Source organism: Calidris pugnax, unplaced genomic scaffold, assembly GCF_001431845.1.
Source record: "Calidris pugnax isolate Ruff unplaced genomic scaffold, ASM143184v1 scaffold277, whole genome shotgun sequence".
NCBI classification, from domain to species: domain Eukaryota; kingdom Metazoa; phylum Chordata; class Aves; order Charadriiformes; family Scolopacidae; genus Calidris; species Calidris pugnax.
Window position 1 is genome coordinate 370,021 of NW_015091023.1, and position 17,608 is coordinate 387,628.

Below are 17,608 nucleotides of genomic sequence, written 5' to 3' on the forward strand. Positions count from 1 at the left end.
TGCTCATGCAAGGGTAAAGGTATGGGTGGGGGGAATCCAAAGACTGTCCGTGCTTTTGCATAGATCAGAAAAGAGCCTTTTGTGATTATATCCCTGCCTATTGTGATTACATCCCTAGTTATTTTCCCAGGGCATTCCCAGAGGGAAGGTGGTGGGGATGGGCTGTGTAATCTAAACTATAATTTAAAGGCCTGAACATGCAAAGAAATTCATGCCTACCTCCTGAAATTTCCTTTGTGCCAGTGTAGCTCCGGTCCCCTGTCTGCTTGTGGCAGTAATTAACACCATAAGTTGACCTTCAGTAGGTAAAAGTAAAATAATCTGCACAGGTTCAGAAGGTTTACAGTGTTTAAGAACTCTTTGGCATTGGATACTTCTGAAAACACTTGAATATCTTAGAAACCCATCAACAACAAAAAATACAGTTAACTTCCCTCCTTGATAATTATCAGTAAATTGTGACTATTATTAGAACAGCATAAATCCATCAAGAGCTGGAAGTTGCCAGATCTCCTCCAGCCTGAATTTGAATGTGGATTCCAGGCCTCCTGTATGGAAAGCCTGCATGCGTAGTGTGTGAGTGTGCACTTCTTGATCTCTTTTAATCAAGAGAAAAATGGATAATGTAATAGCAGAGTTTTGAGAAAGAATGCAAATTGCTGTGCATTGCAATGAAATGTTTCCCCTTAGGATTAGAGTGCCTGGTACGACTCCTCTGCATGAGCTGGAGCTGATATATGAAGCTTTTGCATGCATAAAGGCAGATAGGTTAGAGCTCAGCTGGGCCAACCTTAGGGCCTGGTTCTTCAGTACTTAATCAGGCAAAGCACCTGCAGAAGTCAGAGAGGTTTGCCCCTTAATGAGAATTACCTGACTAAATCTCCCTCTGCAGGGCTGGCACTGTAATCCTGCTGCAGTAAAATGATACATAAGGGTCCCTTAATAAAAGTCTTAATTTGCTTTGACCACTGCTAGCATTTTAGGTCCACAATGGCCTTGGAAGTTATCGGTTGTGCTTTGTTGGCCAGCACATTACGTTCAGAGATAATTCCTCTTCAGTGCTCTCTGCTGAAATCCACTCATGTCCTTTCTGCTGCATTCAGCTTTTATTCTACCTCTGTCACTTCTGTGGGGATGAGAAGGTCTGGGACCGACTATCTCTTCTGGTTTTTTTCTTCCTATGGAAATGGCAGTAAACAAACATATGCCATATTTATTTATCAGGAAAGATTACATCATACTACAAATTAAAGAGAAATATATATTACTAAAATACGGTTAAGGTCTTAGACATTTGATCAAAGGTAAAACATGGCAAAGGAGTTACCATGTGTGAGCTCAACCACAGCAGCTTAGAGAGGTCTCTCTCTAACCTTCAACAAAGGAGAAGAAACCTGTCCTAGTGCAGCTCCAAGTGAGAAAAAGTGTTACCTTAAGTTTCATTATTTCACATTCTCTTTATGTTTCAAAGATGATGTTACCATGGCTCAACTGATAGTTTAACCAACAGCAACTTGACCATGAGTCTGAATCTTGTGTTTGGGCAACAAGACATATAGATGAGGACAGTGTGAAGAATACCACTGAGAGTACCTTGTATGACTTGCAAGTGAGAATATGCTAACACAGTTCTCCCAAATTTCCTTCTTCTGCTTTAATTTCTGTTTTGTCAAGCCAGTTTTGATCAGTGAGATACCTTTTTGATTCAAACAAAGAGCAGTGAGTATGATAGATGGTCTGTTAAAGCAAAGGCTGCATTTTTAATAGCTATAACAACAGAATTAAGGGAAGAAATGACTAAGTAGTTCATCCCTTCACAAATCTATCAGGACACACTCTCTACAGCTGCCAAAACAATGGCCATAAAGCAGAGCAGTGCTTAATATTGTTAAGTCTGAAATACAGATGCAACAAACAATTATCAATATTACTCCATAATCCTACCTAGCCAAGCCTCCTGCAAAATCTGCTTAAAGTGGATTTCCACCACTGACACCGCTAACACCAACTGATTTCACTGAATTTCACTGAATTTTTTAGAGTTGGAAGGGACCATAGAGATCATCTAGTCCAACTCCCCTGCTGAAGCAGGATTGCCTAGAGCTAGAGCATGTTACTCAGGACTGCATCCAGGCGGGTCTTGAAAATCTCCAAGGAAGGGGACTCCACACCTCCCTGGGCAGCCTGTTCCAGGGTTCCGTCACCCTCACCGTGAAGAAGTTTCTCCTCATATTTGAGTGGAACCTCTTATGTTCCAACTTGTGCCCGTTGCCCCTCGTCCTCTCAGTGGGAACCACTGATATTGTGGAGAAACTTTTCCAGCCCACTAAGAGTGAACTAGCCAAAATACAATGCAAGCCGAGGACTCCAGCAAGAAGAAATAAACTCCATGCCAGTGAGAAAACTGACATAAGAATGAGTGGAGCAAAGCAAACATCACTGATGGATCTGTGAAAACTAGTAAGACCTCCAAGAATTGCCTGAGCTCCACCCAGATGTGAGGTTGCTCATGATACAGAAGGAACATTTCTCCATGCCTTCATCCTGTGCCTGCCATTTGCTGGGTCATCCAGCCCTACACTGTCTAGCACAGGATACCATCTCATCTCAAGGAAGTGACAACAGTCTTCATAGTAACATTATCACTTCTTTGGACAACCATTTTTATACAGGACTAGTTAAAATGTAGCAAATAAAGCTAACCACAAATGTCAATTGAGTAGCCAACGCGCTTGGTGTACTTTAATACCTTTGCTATAAAGTGGGTGGCATAGCTGTCTTTCTAGGGTTTTTCACCTAGTGGACACAAAGGTGGAACTATAATCCATGAATGTAATGGTTCAGAAAGAAATGCAATTACTTGTGTTTACTTTAAGTATTCAGAAATGCTAGACTTCTCTTGTTTGTGGGGAACGCTTGTTTTCAAGGCTGTAAGTTAGGGATCATTCCTCACATCTATTGCTCTGCTACAAAAATTGGGTTGTATTTTGTGAGCACTGGCTGTATCAGTAAATATAGATGCTAAGCTCAAATCTGATGTATTTCTGTCCCTCTGTTTCCCTGTCCCCCTTTCCATCAAAATTTGTATCCGAACTTGCTGAATTTCACTTGAAGGTTCACACATATTGGAAATGTAGAGGAAGCTGCAAAAAGGATAAAAAATTAAAAGAGGTAATTTTATTTATAAAAATTGTTATGTACCTAAAAATTATAAGGTTAATTTCCCGAGTTCTTTCTGGAGAATATTGTGTTGCCTGAAGGGGTCACTGTGACTTCCTCAGGCTCCTTCAATACTTCTGAAGTCCAAACAACTAATACTTAAAATTATCTAAATATAAGAAAAAAGCTTGTGGGTCGTTTGTTTTGGTTTTGGTTTTTTTTGCCTACAAGATTAGCAACCCACCCTCAATGCTTGTTATCGTGACTTTGACAAATGGAAATAATTTTTTTTCTCTGATTTAGCAGTAGAACTAAAATTCTCCATTCACCCCCACTTTGCCTAGGGATTTCAACAGAGAGGTCTTGAGGGTATTTCAGGGTAATCAAGGAGAGGAGATAGCTGAGTAATCTAGACGATACTCAAAACCTTCCCCCCCCCCGGCCCCCCCGCAGTGTTTCTGCCACCAGTGTCTGTCAGTCTCTTGCAGACTGACTGCACATGTTACCATCTCACATGCTGGCCCTTCTTCCACTATTTTTGTTCAATAATAGTACAATAACTTTCCTGTACAGTGACTCTCTGTACCCATAAAAGAAGGGGTTGGGTTTTTCTCTGAAGATCACATCCCAAAGTCTTTGCTCAGCCTTTACCCTTGCAAAATCTCATTCAAATCAATGGATATTTGCATGAGAAAGCACTCACTTAAAATTAGACTTGAGTGAAATAGGGCTTGGTGAAGGAAAGGGGGAGGTAGTGGTGGGGGTAATAGGTACTTTCATAGATTAGCAGCACAACATTTGATGTGGTTTGCTATGATTCACTGAATCATATTATTTAGGTTTTTGTATGATTTGGGTGTTGAAGTAAAGAATTTTGCTATACATGTTTCCTAGTGTCTGAAGATTCTGTTTACAAGTTCATCCTTTTTGTTAATAAAATATAAATAAAATCAAGATAAGTGCAATCAAGCATGAGATATAACTCAGCCAGGAAACAAAAAAATGCAACTCCATTGCCCACCCCCAGGCCAATCTGGTTCTCTGTTACCTCAAAGGTACTGGACACATTGCTTGCCAATGATCCAGCTGATGACAATGTACCTGTGAGGACAGAACCAAAAAAAAAGGGGGGAGGGGGGGAAGAGGAGGGAGGTGATGGCGGAGGGGGATAAGGAACAGAGAGAGATGGAAAAAAAAGCCTAAAAGTTTAGGTCAAGCACCCCCCACTACCGTAGAAATATCTCTTTGATCTATTTGTTGTTCAAAAGTACAAGTACCCAATATTTACCCCTGACACTTAAGAAGAGGTAGTAAATTGATACTGCCCTCCCTGCCCTGCAAATGATAAGGGATGACAGTGGAGACAATGTATGTAGGGACCAAAGAAGTCTGTGCTGTAGCCCTTTTTTCTGGTTGAAGACCATGGATTTTACTCCTGATCCACATAAAGCTCTCCTGTTTATGCTTTATGCTGATGGAGTGAATTTCACCCTACATAATTTCGCCTACCCTAGCTCAAGTCACTTAGGAAGCCTTTATGTAGATTTTACACTTAATTAACATAACCTCATCAGACTTGGTATTTTCTGGAATTTACACGAACTGGATGTCTTAAGAAACCCCGACTGGAGATGAAGATGTAAGGATTGCTTTATTGAGAAAGGGGAAGAAAAATATTGTATACAGCAATAAGGCGAAGAAAAACTTGGATTAGAAGATGGATTTAGTGGGTTAAGAAGTCACAGAACTTTGACAAAGCACAACTTTACTAATACAAATAAGAACCCCGAGCTGCATTTGAATTCACATCACACCACACCTGGTAAGAATTAGTCTAGCACAGCATCATCAATCATAGTGTGGTTGTCAGTTTTGACATCCTTTAAGTCTACGTTGTGTGCTTAATGACTACATTACAGAAAATGTAAACAGACACCAAACATACAGGTATGCCCTATATTTTTTTAAAAGATGCTGTATATTTAAAAATAATAATAAAGAAGCACCGAAGCACCAACAGTGTTTTGTATAGAGAGTGAATAAGTGAACTGTAAAAAAAAGCTGTTATAAAATAATCAGAAAAAAAGTTTCTAAAAACAGGGAATTAAAAAAATGAAAAAAGCTTGCAATATTTAGGAACTTTGATTGACCTGAATTAGAAAAATCTAAACTAACATTTAGATGAAATAGAGACTGCCTTCTATTTTGCTATTCTATATTTTCTCTCCTAAAAACATTCTGCAGAGATTAAATATTACCTTTACTATACATCCTGTGAATTTTTCAGTTTGATATTGTGACCATGATTTACTAATAAGGACTCCGGAGTCACTTGTGAGCCCATTACAAGCCCTATATTAATAATTCATAAGGGAAAAACACGCTGAAGAAGTGCTTGGGATCATGACCTAGGTGAAATGCCTGAGTTCAAACTAAAAATCTCCCAAATTCCATTTTTATTATTTGCAGATTTCTAGAATTACAACACTTACAAGAAAGTCTTCAGTTCTGCAGCTCAGAAGGCTGTCCAGGTATTATGAATATAAGGCCCCTTATCTCATTTGCTTGTGTGATCTGTGATTAAAACTTCTACAGACTTCATCGAGTGCAGAATCAGGTCCCTCAGCAATTCATTCAGGGGGAAGCTTAATTTGAGATTTTAGTGAGTGTTTATTTTCTGGCTCAACAGCAGCATATTTTGGAGGTGGGAAAAATGTATGCAAAGAAGGGTCAAAATCCAGATGTAAGAATGAATAGCAAGAAGGCATTCAAAGGGTGCAGGAGGAGTGAGAACTGTAAATATATGTCTGATTTGGTCTGTGAAAGGTAATGTTATCTCTTTACTGAAACTGCATTATACTTTCTCGTGGTATGTATGTAACTGTCTCTGTAGACGAACGAGGTTTTAAAATAAAAAGACCTCACTTTTTCTTTTTCAATTAGTTTGCTTAAGTTTCCAAAGTAAAAAGAAGAGCCAGAAAACAATGCTTTATTTTAATTCATTTGAATAATCTTCCTCATTTCTGTGATCTATCACTCACAGATAAGAAGCACCTTGAAAATTTTATTATTTCTACAAAATATATCTTATTCAATTAGCAACAGTCAGTGAAAAAAAAGAAAAGACAATAAAACTCCAAGTCTGATTAAAATAGAAAGAAATGTTGAGTAAAATGCATGATACTGAAAGCTGTTATATTTCTTTGAAAATGAGCATTTTTACAGAAATGACTTTCAAAGTTTTTTACTGAATGTGAATCAAAGGCCCAAAGTTGATTTGATTTTAGTCATCAGCAGCAAAATTTGAATTGGGAACTGCCTCAGATATCTGTAGTTTTAATTTAGCTATTTTTTTTTAAGAATCATGTTTCAAAGCTTTGAGGGAGTTCATATGTCTTTTTGGAATTTTGATTTATACCTTTAGGATCCCCATTCATTTCTAGAATACGGGAAAATAAGAAAAAGAGAAGCACTCTATTATCCCAACTTTATTAAAACATAACAACCCAAAGATAGAAACTTCACGATTCCATTTATTCCAATTTGTAAATGAGAATTTTATTATGACAACACGTCTTAGATAAAATAATACAATTAGAATGCTTTTACATGTTTGCTTATCACAGGTCTGGATTATTATTTAAAAGCTGAGATGCTTTCACAAATATATGTGGGTGGCGCACCAACAAAGTATTGAATATTAATTACTATTTTTATAAAGCAATTCTCATAAGTCTTTGGTCTAAGCCAACAGTCCTTACTGAAGCAAAACAACTTGAATGCTGTGGGAGTTTTACCTAGCTCAGTACTTTAATCTCCTTAGAGATCAATAAATAATTAAAAATTTTATCATATGAGCTACTGAGTTTTAAAATTGACTTCTTTTAAATTAATCTTTGCTTTACTTGTTAGAGAAATGTGAAGAATTTCTCCCCTGCCTTTGTGCATGCACCCCCTCAGAAAAAACCTGTGCAGGCAGCATCCTGCAATGTTACATCCAGCCCTAGTTTGCTTCTGAAATAGTCCCATTTTTGGATGGCTTTTCCTTTAACGACCTGATTACATTGCACGTTTTACTTCCACAGTTCCAGCGCTCCTCATTACTAATTCCAATAGCAAAAACTTGCCAGAACCCCTGAGAAGCAAACCTTCAAATCTAGAATTAAATAACAGAATATATCACACATTGGACATTTGCAGGGAAACTTTACTTGAGGGAAAATAAATACAAACATCTTGTTCTGTGATCTGTAAGTAAACTACCTTAACCGCTGTGCTGCTCCTAGAAAGGCTTCTGACAATTACGTCTTTCAAGCCAAAGTTTTAACAGTGTGCCTCTGAGGCCGGCATATATACTTCATACAGTATTAATAAAGGGTTTCCCGAATTAATGAAAATGTACCATGTTCACATATAATGAATAAGCACCTAATTAAAAGCACAGTAAAGCCAGGAGCACAGATATTGTTTTTTTTATATTAATATCCATTGTATTACTTTAGCCTTTAATGTGAGCCTCTTCAGCTGACTGATGCCCAAAGGGGAGCTAACAAATCGCTCAGCTGGTGGCTGACACTGGTCCTGAAGAAAGCTAGTAAGGAACACTTTGCAGTCTTTCAGAGCCTCTACACCAGCTGTCACCCAGCTATGGGTGCTGAAAAGCTCCTGTCACTTCATCCAAAGGGATTTACTTGGTCAGAAGGAAAATTTAAATACAAAGCATGCAGCTAAGAAGCTAGTGAAAAGGATTATGAGTGCACAAGAGCACATGTGTATAAGACACTAATACATCTTTAGGAAATTTCAGATCCCCAAAGCCAGGATTACTGCCAGAGGCAGGGTGGTATACGTACGCTGGGACCTTTACCGTTAGAGTTATTATCTCCCAACTATTCAACTTTATAGGTCTTTCATCATGTGAGGGGGGGTTTTGGTGGCGGTGGGGAGGAGGAGGAGGTTGTTTTAAAAAACGCTCCCCTTATCTTCAATAGGGGGGTAAGAAAAGACATTCCTGATCTATTATTCCCTAGAATTCACCTGCATTTAAAACACTCTACAGCTTTTTAGTTATCGTCGGACATTTAATTTGTGTGTGTGTACGTGCGCACCATTGTCCGAATGGACCCAAATGTCCAGCTTAATTGTTTAATCATGACTAAAGCAAACAAAGCACGGCGTCTCACGCTCACCATCAGAGCTGCTGAGCGGAGCGGAGAGGAACGAGCAGGAGAGGGGCATGACAGGAGCAACCTGCCCAGCCAGGGGAAGGTTTCTGACTCTGATCTGGCCATCTTTGCAAATTGGCACTCAGGAAAATGACACACTAGACCTGCTGGCTGAGCTTGAAGGGGAATGACACTGGGAAAAACGCTGTGCTACAGAGAGTTGGAAACGCTGTGCCGGAAAGAGTTGAGGGAGGGCAGTTGAATCTCTACTCTAACCTTCTTTTCTTGTTCCTTTTTTGTTGTTTCTCTCATAAACCTCATTTTAAAATCACCGAAGGGAAAAGGAAAGGAAAAGAAAATGTGAAACAGAAGAGTAACGGCTATAAAAAACTTACATTTTTAGCCAGCTTAACGCTGCAGTCGAACTCGACTCGGAGCAGCACCCATGCTGGCTGGCCTGTGGCGAGGTACTGTTATTCTAGGTTAATAAAGCCCCTGGCCTGGCCTGCTGGACGCAGGAAAGTTGACGATAGTGCCAAGTTGTTTAGAGGAGGAACAGAAAGCGAGACCCACAGCACGAGACGCCGGCTACCACCGCCGAGCCCCAGGGGAGGGTCATGCGAGTTGTGACTGCTGTTAGCTTGGGCGCGCAGCCCTGGCTTGGCCCCCGGCACAGGCGGGCGGTGTGACAAATCCGGGGAGGCTGGGGAGGAGAGGGGGGGAGAGAGAGGGAGGAAGGCTGAGGGGTGAGGAGGAGGAGGAGGAGGAGGAAGGGGAGCAGGCAGGCAAGAGGGCTGGGACGTGGGGCTCACCTGCACGGGCTGCGGACAATGTGGAGGAGGTGGGAATGTGACAACGAAACGCAGGAGGTTTAATGGAAAAATCATATTTCGGGGAAAAATTCCCCTTGTAAAGCCTTTAGGAACATTAGCATTGTGTGCCTTACAAAGCGGGAGGTTTAACAAAAAGTGCTACACAGCGCGAACCAGCTGCCTTTAGAGGTCACTAGAACATCGCTGCAGTATTTACAAATTTTCCATGAAGGATTAGAAGTTAGTCTAAAGCCCTATATACACTACATACAGTTCCAGGGGATGCTGTATACTATTATCTAAATTTCTTCACATAGACTATCATGTATCTGCCCCAGCAAAGCTGATTAGTGAAGCAGCTTGACTCTGACATATCCTTTATGCCAGCCACAAGCTGCCTTGCACAGCCACCTTATTCACTGTGGAGACAGGCCTGAAGCAAGATTGTAACACAACAAATGCAAATGAGATGAGCCTTACACCACTTAAACCGAGATGGCTATAATATGTAACAGCTTAATGTGCCCACAGAAGTGATTGATGCCCCTTCCATATCTCTAAAGAGCTTCAGTTTTGATGCGCTCTGTTTTTAACTAATATTTCTTTTTACTCCTCTTCCTGGCGATTTCTTTCTCTTTATCCTCAATGTGGGGAAAGGAGGAAGAAAAGAAAACGCCAAGCAACTTATCAAAGCCGGTTGTCTCTCCCAATATCCTGACTTGATGAAAACAAAAATTTGGGGGATGTCTTAATCAGCTCCAGGCAGTGTATTTAGATTATTCCATCAGAAGTTTGGCCCCTCATAAATCAGTAATTGCTAATAATAAGCAACATTACTTCCTGTGGAAAAAAGCAATGTTTGTAGTCTGACAAACTGCTTGTCTTAGGGCAGCACAGTCTAAGGATCTCAAGGAACCTTTGCCATTAATTCCAACAGACCACCGCCCCACTGTCACTCTGCTTCAGTGGCAGATAGCCACAAATTTGGGGAAAATTTTAGACAGATCTAACATCCTGTACTAGCCTAACCAAATGCTGCACTAACCTAACTGGCTATACATTTCTAATCAGTATTCGTTCCCTGTCCTTAAAATAAACAGAAAACAGATTTCTCCGTTTCCCCTAAAATCAATCTTTCACTGTATCTGTCAGTTGCTTTCTCCCAATTAGTATTCTAAATTCATTTATTTTTGTCATAAATTAATTTTTTTTTTGCGTACCTTGGCACGAGTTTTTCATTCAATACTTGTGAGTAATGTGACAGACTTAACGTTGTGTTGCTTAGCAGTAATAAAAAAAAAAGTAACTTTGTTAATGAATTGAGATGAATCAAAAATGCCTTATTAATTATTGCTTGCCTAGTAGGCTAAGCTTTGGCTCTTCACCTCACTGGCCCAGAGAACATTTCTTGCCTTTGGCCATGTCGGAGGGGCTCATTAAAACATCTCTTGGGAGCAGATAGAAATTGTTAGTGAAAAGCAATGGTCAGTGCCTCAGCTAGAACCCAGCAGGGAAGGGAATCCCTCATCACTGAGAGCTAACAAGGCTGTATGTATTACACCTGTAATCAAACTGCTCCGAAAATGCCAGGAGACCACTGGGCTCTCTTTGTGATTGGTGAAGTTATCTGAAAATGCTGAATCCAATCCATAATTGATGTGCACACATACAATTACAAGCCTCCAGATATCAGTTAAAATGTTGCAGTTGCAAGCCTTAAGGAGTGGTAAACCTTAACATGCATGGCATAAAATAAGGTGTTTGACATAATAAAAGTGAACCTGTTTTGCTTCCATGCACTGCCAGTTAAATTTTAATTGAAGTTGCTACATTTGCTAACAGATGTAATTGTAGAAAACCTCACTGAAAAACAATGATATATGGATGGGCTTGGGTATCTTGTAGACATTTTGTGAATTAATTTGTATGTTTAAATAAAGACCTACATCACTAACTTTTGCCCAAGGTAAGTAAAATTTACTATGACCTGTGATGCGACCTCGGGATATTGAAGTCTGAGAATTTTACATGTCCTAAGCTTCAGGTTAGGATAAGGTGAGAAACTAGTGCCTCTTGAAGACCTGCGTTTGTATCTGGTCTCCCTATGGTCTCCTGGTAAAGTCTGAATTGCAAACTGCTTTCAAGGCTTGGTTTCCAAGTAAGTCACCCTTTAGTAGGTGAGAAGATGAAATATGAAAGATGGCCAAAATGAGCTGAGCAGATAAATGTAGAAGTCAATGGCATAACATTCTCCAGAACAATATATACACTTACTGTGGCTCATTCAGTCAGCCTCAGGATTAGTGTTTTCCTTTCATTTTTATATTTGCTTGCCTCTTGTTTATTGTATGAGAAAGAAACCTTCTTCTGGTGCGATGAATAAGCAGATAAACTTATATAGATGCTGAGGCTAGCAGTCACTCTTTTCTTGCTCTGAGGAGAGGACAGCAGGGCAGCGGGCAGGCCTCTGTAATGGTATAACAGGAAAAAAAGCAACTGGGGAAAGAAAAGCTGCAGAACCAGCAAACTACCCACCGTAAATATTTTTGGGGTGCATCCATGAGTTTAATATGGAACAATTGTTATTGCTGTTCAAGAGGGCTCCCCTATTTTGTGAAATACTTTGATTTTAAAAAATGGTAGAGAGATCTGAGGACAGATGTGAACCCTGTGTCTATAGTATTGAAAACTGATTCATGAGACCACTCTACCTGGTGCTATTGTTTATGCTATATCTGACTCTAGGGCATTCTTCTAAACAATTACAAGAGTAAGATAAAATTTATATCAGCCATTAATAAATAAGAATCACAGAATGCCCCTTTCCAGTGCATCTGGTGGTGTTTGGACTCCTCTCTTTTAACATTGCTAGGAGAGGCGTTCCTCTTCCTAGCCCTAACTGCTTCAAAATGTGGTGCCCTAGGTATAGGTGGTCACACTCTCTCTGTAGATACTGTAAAGTGACAGCCATACCCAAAGTGCAAATTATCCCACCTGTCTGTCTCAGAGGCAGATTTCTGCTTTGGAGCCAGAGGAAGCCCAGTTGAGGCTGGTGAAGGCAAAGATTTAAGTAAGATGAATCCTTTCTTGAAGTGGCTTGCTTTTTTTTTCCAGTTTTAATTTGTAATCTCACGAAAGCCCTCAGCACTAAAATGTTTTTCTGTCTGGATTTTTGTTTCAGCAAGGCTTCGTTTCACATTATCTTTTAATTTCTAAAAAATTACAACAAGCTGGGAAGGGGAAGGAGAAATGTTGCTGATCAAATACAATCTTGAAGGCCTAGATTGAGAGGCATAGAAAGAGCTCAAATACCTATTGACACATATTTGAAGGCACGTTTTGTTTTCTACTTTTTTTTTTTTGTGCATGAGGTTGGAAACGGGAAAATATACAAAACCACAGACCCTAGCAATTCCTGAAATAGAAAAAAACCTTTTTCTTATTGTTCCTAAATTGTAAGGCAGGTAGTTGAGGTTTAAATGATTTTCAAACTGTTGTCACTCTGAAATTTTATCCTGGCACCCAAATTAACACTGTAAAGACCTGTTTCTTTTGAGGATTGAACGTTTGACTAGAAGCACCATTTACAGTGGTAGAAGCCCTTTCTATTGGGTGCTGTAGAAACAGAGAACAAGACGAAACAGATGGTCACCAGGAGAAAATGGTTTAAAGTACAACAAGTTTGTGACAAGACATCCGTGGTTTAGTTTATAGTGCTGTCCTGGAACTAAGAGGATATAGATACTGGGCCAAATTCATCCAGAACTCTCTGGATACATTCAGATAACGAGATGTGAATTTGACACGTTGACTTTAGTGGTGTAAATGACAGATGCTGAGGAAGTGGACAAAAGTGGATTTCCCCCACCTTTGCCCTCTCTGAGTTCCAGGGCTGACAGCAGCTCGTCTGTATAATTCAGAACACCTCAAGGCTGCTCTAAGCTCCACTGGCTTGTAACAGCCTCCGAGGTGCTTTTGTGCCACCGAGGGATTTCCAGCACGTATGCTGTGGCCATGGGCCCTGCAGTGAGGTGTGGAGCAGAACAAGATCTCTGGCTCTGCAGCACTTGGAGATCCCCTGGCTCCAAGGTAATCCCCCAGCCTCCATTAGGACAGTTTTCCAGGATCTTTGCACTGCTGGACTCAGAGCTGTGCTCTGCTTCTAAAGTGGCATCCTTGCCATTAAATGTTACAAAGATGAAGGGATGTTAATTTGTCACACAGGTTGTATTGGCAGCTAATGCAAAGGTTTCTGCCATGCCTGGTTATGGCCTGGGCATTTGCAAGGGACTTGTGTCCGCTTTCTGTAGGTCAAATTTTGCCTGAAGATGACCTCAGTTTCTGAGTCATTGCCAAATGTGCATATGTGTATAATACTCGGAGTCATTTAGAAAAACCTGCATCTAACAAGCCTTTAATCAAATATGGGATTGGAAATATCAGTATTTAGTGACTGCAAGTATGTCAGTGCACAAGTAATTAGCAAAGTAGCAATACCTGATATGTGGTAGGAAGCAAAATGACAGATGTTCATTACTATATTGAACTCAGTGATTGTGTATACCTTTATATGTAATGCAGATGCATGTGCGCATGCCTGGGCACATGCAGTTTTCGTATGTTCGGGTGTAACAACCCTTATATACATACTGGCATACATGGTACAGTTTCCGATCAAAACAAACAGAGCCCCAAACTGACCATTTAAACTGAAAGCAAATGATGCTTCCAGCCTGTGGTCCCTGCTCTGAATACAAGCAGGTGAGGAATGGTGCTAAATGCTTTTGATGTTGCCAGCTCCCATTTGCCACCCAACTTTTTTCTCCTCCAAAACCTCTTAACAAACTTCAAAGGCCTCCTTGCTTCTTGCCTTAATCCAGTGCACTGAGACCTCTAGTTCAAAGAACTTTCCTTAAACCCTCTTCTTAAACTGCAACCAAAACTTTTTCTTTCCTTTCCACAAAGTAGCAATTACAGCTCTGTTGCGTGGCAATTGGGCTTGGGCCGATCAGCTCCTGCTATTAATTAATCTCACAAAGGGGGCTCATTTCCTGGCATTCAAATTGACAAGAGAGCAGAGAACAGAAAGCCCTTTCAAAGCAGTTCCAGTTAACTGAGGGAAGAGGTATCAGAAGAAAGAGCCCCACAGTATTTGAGGTAGAGGGCACATTTGATACTGCCTATGCTTGCTACTGATTGAATGATTTTGTTAAGGAGAGCTCTTTACTAATCTTTTACCTGCAAAAAGCTCAAGAGCAAGTAAATGCAGCACAAATATTGCTAAATTGTGGCAGAGAGGCTTCACAGGCCAGGCTTTCGATTTCACTCTCCCAGTGCATCTTCTCGAGCATTATGCTTACTTTAAACAGAAAGTGTTCACTTTACTAACACAGAAAAGCTCTTGGAAGAAGGGGGGGGGGAGATGAAGAGGCAAGAAAGAAGAATAGCAGACAAGAGATTAAAGCTTTTTATTCAGTATCTCTTTCGTATTCAAATTGTGCTAAGGGCTCTGTGAAAGTTAGAAGCAAGCTTGTTCAGGAGGGCTTCTAAAGTGTGTACATGGATTTCATGGGAATAGAAAAGAAGCCACGGACTGGGTAATGAAAGAAAGATAAGATGTCCTATATAAAACAACTCAAGAGTGGTTCAATTACTTCAGCAAACCATCAAGAAAGCTTTGAAGATTTGAGGAAACACTGTTAAAATGTAACAAAAAACTCATGTTGCAGGTTTTGTACCACTATATGTTTGTATACTGTGTGAATTACTTAAGCTATATTCCCTCTGTGAACGTTGTTTACTTCTTTGGGGTTTTTATTATTATTTTTCTGGAAGAGCTATGTTTGTCTGGAAGAGTTATGGAAAATGAAACATTCACGTTTGATCTTTGTATCTCTGTGAAAGGGAGCGTGCCATAAAAAAATGGCATCATTGTTTACAAAAAATAAGCCTGGGAATTAAATGTCTATGGCTGACAGTTTCACATATTTCTCTTTGCAGTTAAAATAGCCCTCCTGACAAAGGCTAAATGGTATAAGAAATAATCAACTGCTTTCACCCAGGGAAAGGTCTGAACTGAGGAATATGCTGGCTATAAAAATAAAAGTCTGCAGTTTAGAAAATACCTATTTTTAATTGCAGCTATCTCTTTCTGTCTCTGTCTCCTTTCCCTCCCCAATTCTCTATGTCTGAGACTTGACAAGTAACATCAAACATGGCCCAAGAACAAAGCTAACCAACCATGGCCTGCAGCATCCTTCAACCAAAAGTCACCTTTAGTCAAGCTTTGCCATCTAATTTGCAGTGTTTCTGTTTGTACTCTTCAAGCAGAAGTCCTAAAACTCTTGTATAAAGCTTTCCTGGTTTCTGTTCGGTAAGATTACAATGGGAATGTGGGAATGATTTAACACTTTTAGCAATCATCAGCTACAGCCACCCTGGTTCTCTGACTTCAGAAATTAAGAGCTGAGCCTGCTACTTTATTCTGCCTAAGTTTATTTTGTGGGGGCTTTTTTTTATGCATGCTGAATAATAAATTTGTAAGGCTCCCAATTTAAAGTGCAACTCAATCCCCTTCTGTGCCAAGTGTCCTGAAACAGTGCTAAATTACCTTCATAGATTATTGTTTTTTTAATTTAGTTGGGTCAAATAGATGGCAATGCTATATCCCATCAAGTGAAAGACAGCAATGACTTGTTTGCTTGAATCAAGGTAAACAAAGACACTTTACAGGTCCTCTTCTCACAAGAGAATAAGGGAATGTCACCAGCAAAACTCATCAACTCATGGAGACAATGACAAACAAAGAAAAAATGAAACTCAAAAAACAAAGTAAATCTCCATTTTCCTGCCCTGTAGTTAAGGAAAGTAATATAAACTCATTAAGCATAGGATTAACATTCAAGGGATTAGCAATAAGATTTTTAAGTGGAGTGTCTAAGATCTCATGGTTCTCTTAAAACTGAGAGCATTAACTTGAGACCTCAGATGGTCATTAAAATACAGCACAACTCACTTTCCTCAGTATTTAACAGTCCTCTTGGCTTCACAGGTACCCAAAGAAAGCTTATATAAATTGTTTTTTGCCCTGTAGTGATTTAAACTCTTAACGCCACGTGAACAAACCACCTATGGTAAGCAATTCCATTCTATCTCTGGCTCTCTGAATGTCTGCTATGCCTGGGATGCAGTGGTGTCAGTGACCTGCTGGTTGGATCCTGGGCTTTCCCTCTAAAAACTGACTGCTGAAAGTGCCTGTAATTAGAACTGACATATTGTGTAATCCAATAAACCAATGTGGGAACCACAAAGGCAAGCACCAGTCGTGGCCAGAGCATCTTTCAAAAGCACCTTTTTTAAAAAAAGTGTTAATACAGAAATCAAAATCATATCCAAGCCTTTTCCAAAATTTTTGAATTAACCATATAATTTTTTTAACTTTTAAAAAATTTTAAAAACATAAACCACAAAAGTCTATATGAAAGAAACATCTTGGATTCTCTCACTTTAGACATACCAGAAAGCAAACCAGATTTTGAATAAACAATAGTACATGAGTTAGGACTCATGAATTTAAGACCATCTACTCTTCTCCATCCCTTCCAGAAGATCTGTCACTCACAGGAGAAGGACGGTGGAGAAATTAAAGAAAAGGACAATTTCTGTGTTGTAAATGAACTTTCTTTGTTCCTTCATATTTATGATGGTCATTACAATATACTGGTAAAATAAAGTTGCGATTAGGACTATTCCTTTACCTGCACTTTCTTCACTCACCTTCATTGCCAATTAATTTTGTTTCTTTCCTTCTTTTGTATATCGCTATATTTGCATCTGCACTTTATTCCCCAGTAATTTAGGTCCTGGTGGAATTATATCAGTTCATCCTCAATAGAAGTTCTATAAATATCTTTCAAATACTGACATTGAAATCCATCAAATTCTTGGATTTCATATACGTGTGAATCTGCCAATCTCTTCCTGGTGTGTTCAGAGTTCTGCCCCATATATTACCTTTTCAACTAAACAACATCTCGAGTGTACTTTCATCCTTGCAGCAAATAAAATAAGTACAATTTAGGCAAACTAAGACTTCACATAAGGTTACATGCCATTTGTTTTGAATATCTTAGTAATATCTGTCAGTACCTCTATCACCTTCACTGAAACAGTGAGAGATAATCTTTAATTACATTTGCAAAAGAATTGAATGTTCCCCTGGCTTCTATTGTCTTTGTGTTCTCTTCTTCACATCCTACTCCTTCTCTCTCTGTTCTGTTCTTTTACCTGACTAATTTAGATTGTGTGCTTGTTGAAGCATCACTCTTGTTCTGCTTAGCACACATGGATAAACTCCCATCAACTTGGATTCCTATGTATATATATACAGGTAACATATAACTGCAGAATTTACCTGTCTGCCTCTAAAGAGTGTGAGTATGCAAGTCTACAGAAATAAAAGTTCTTTGGAAA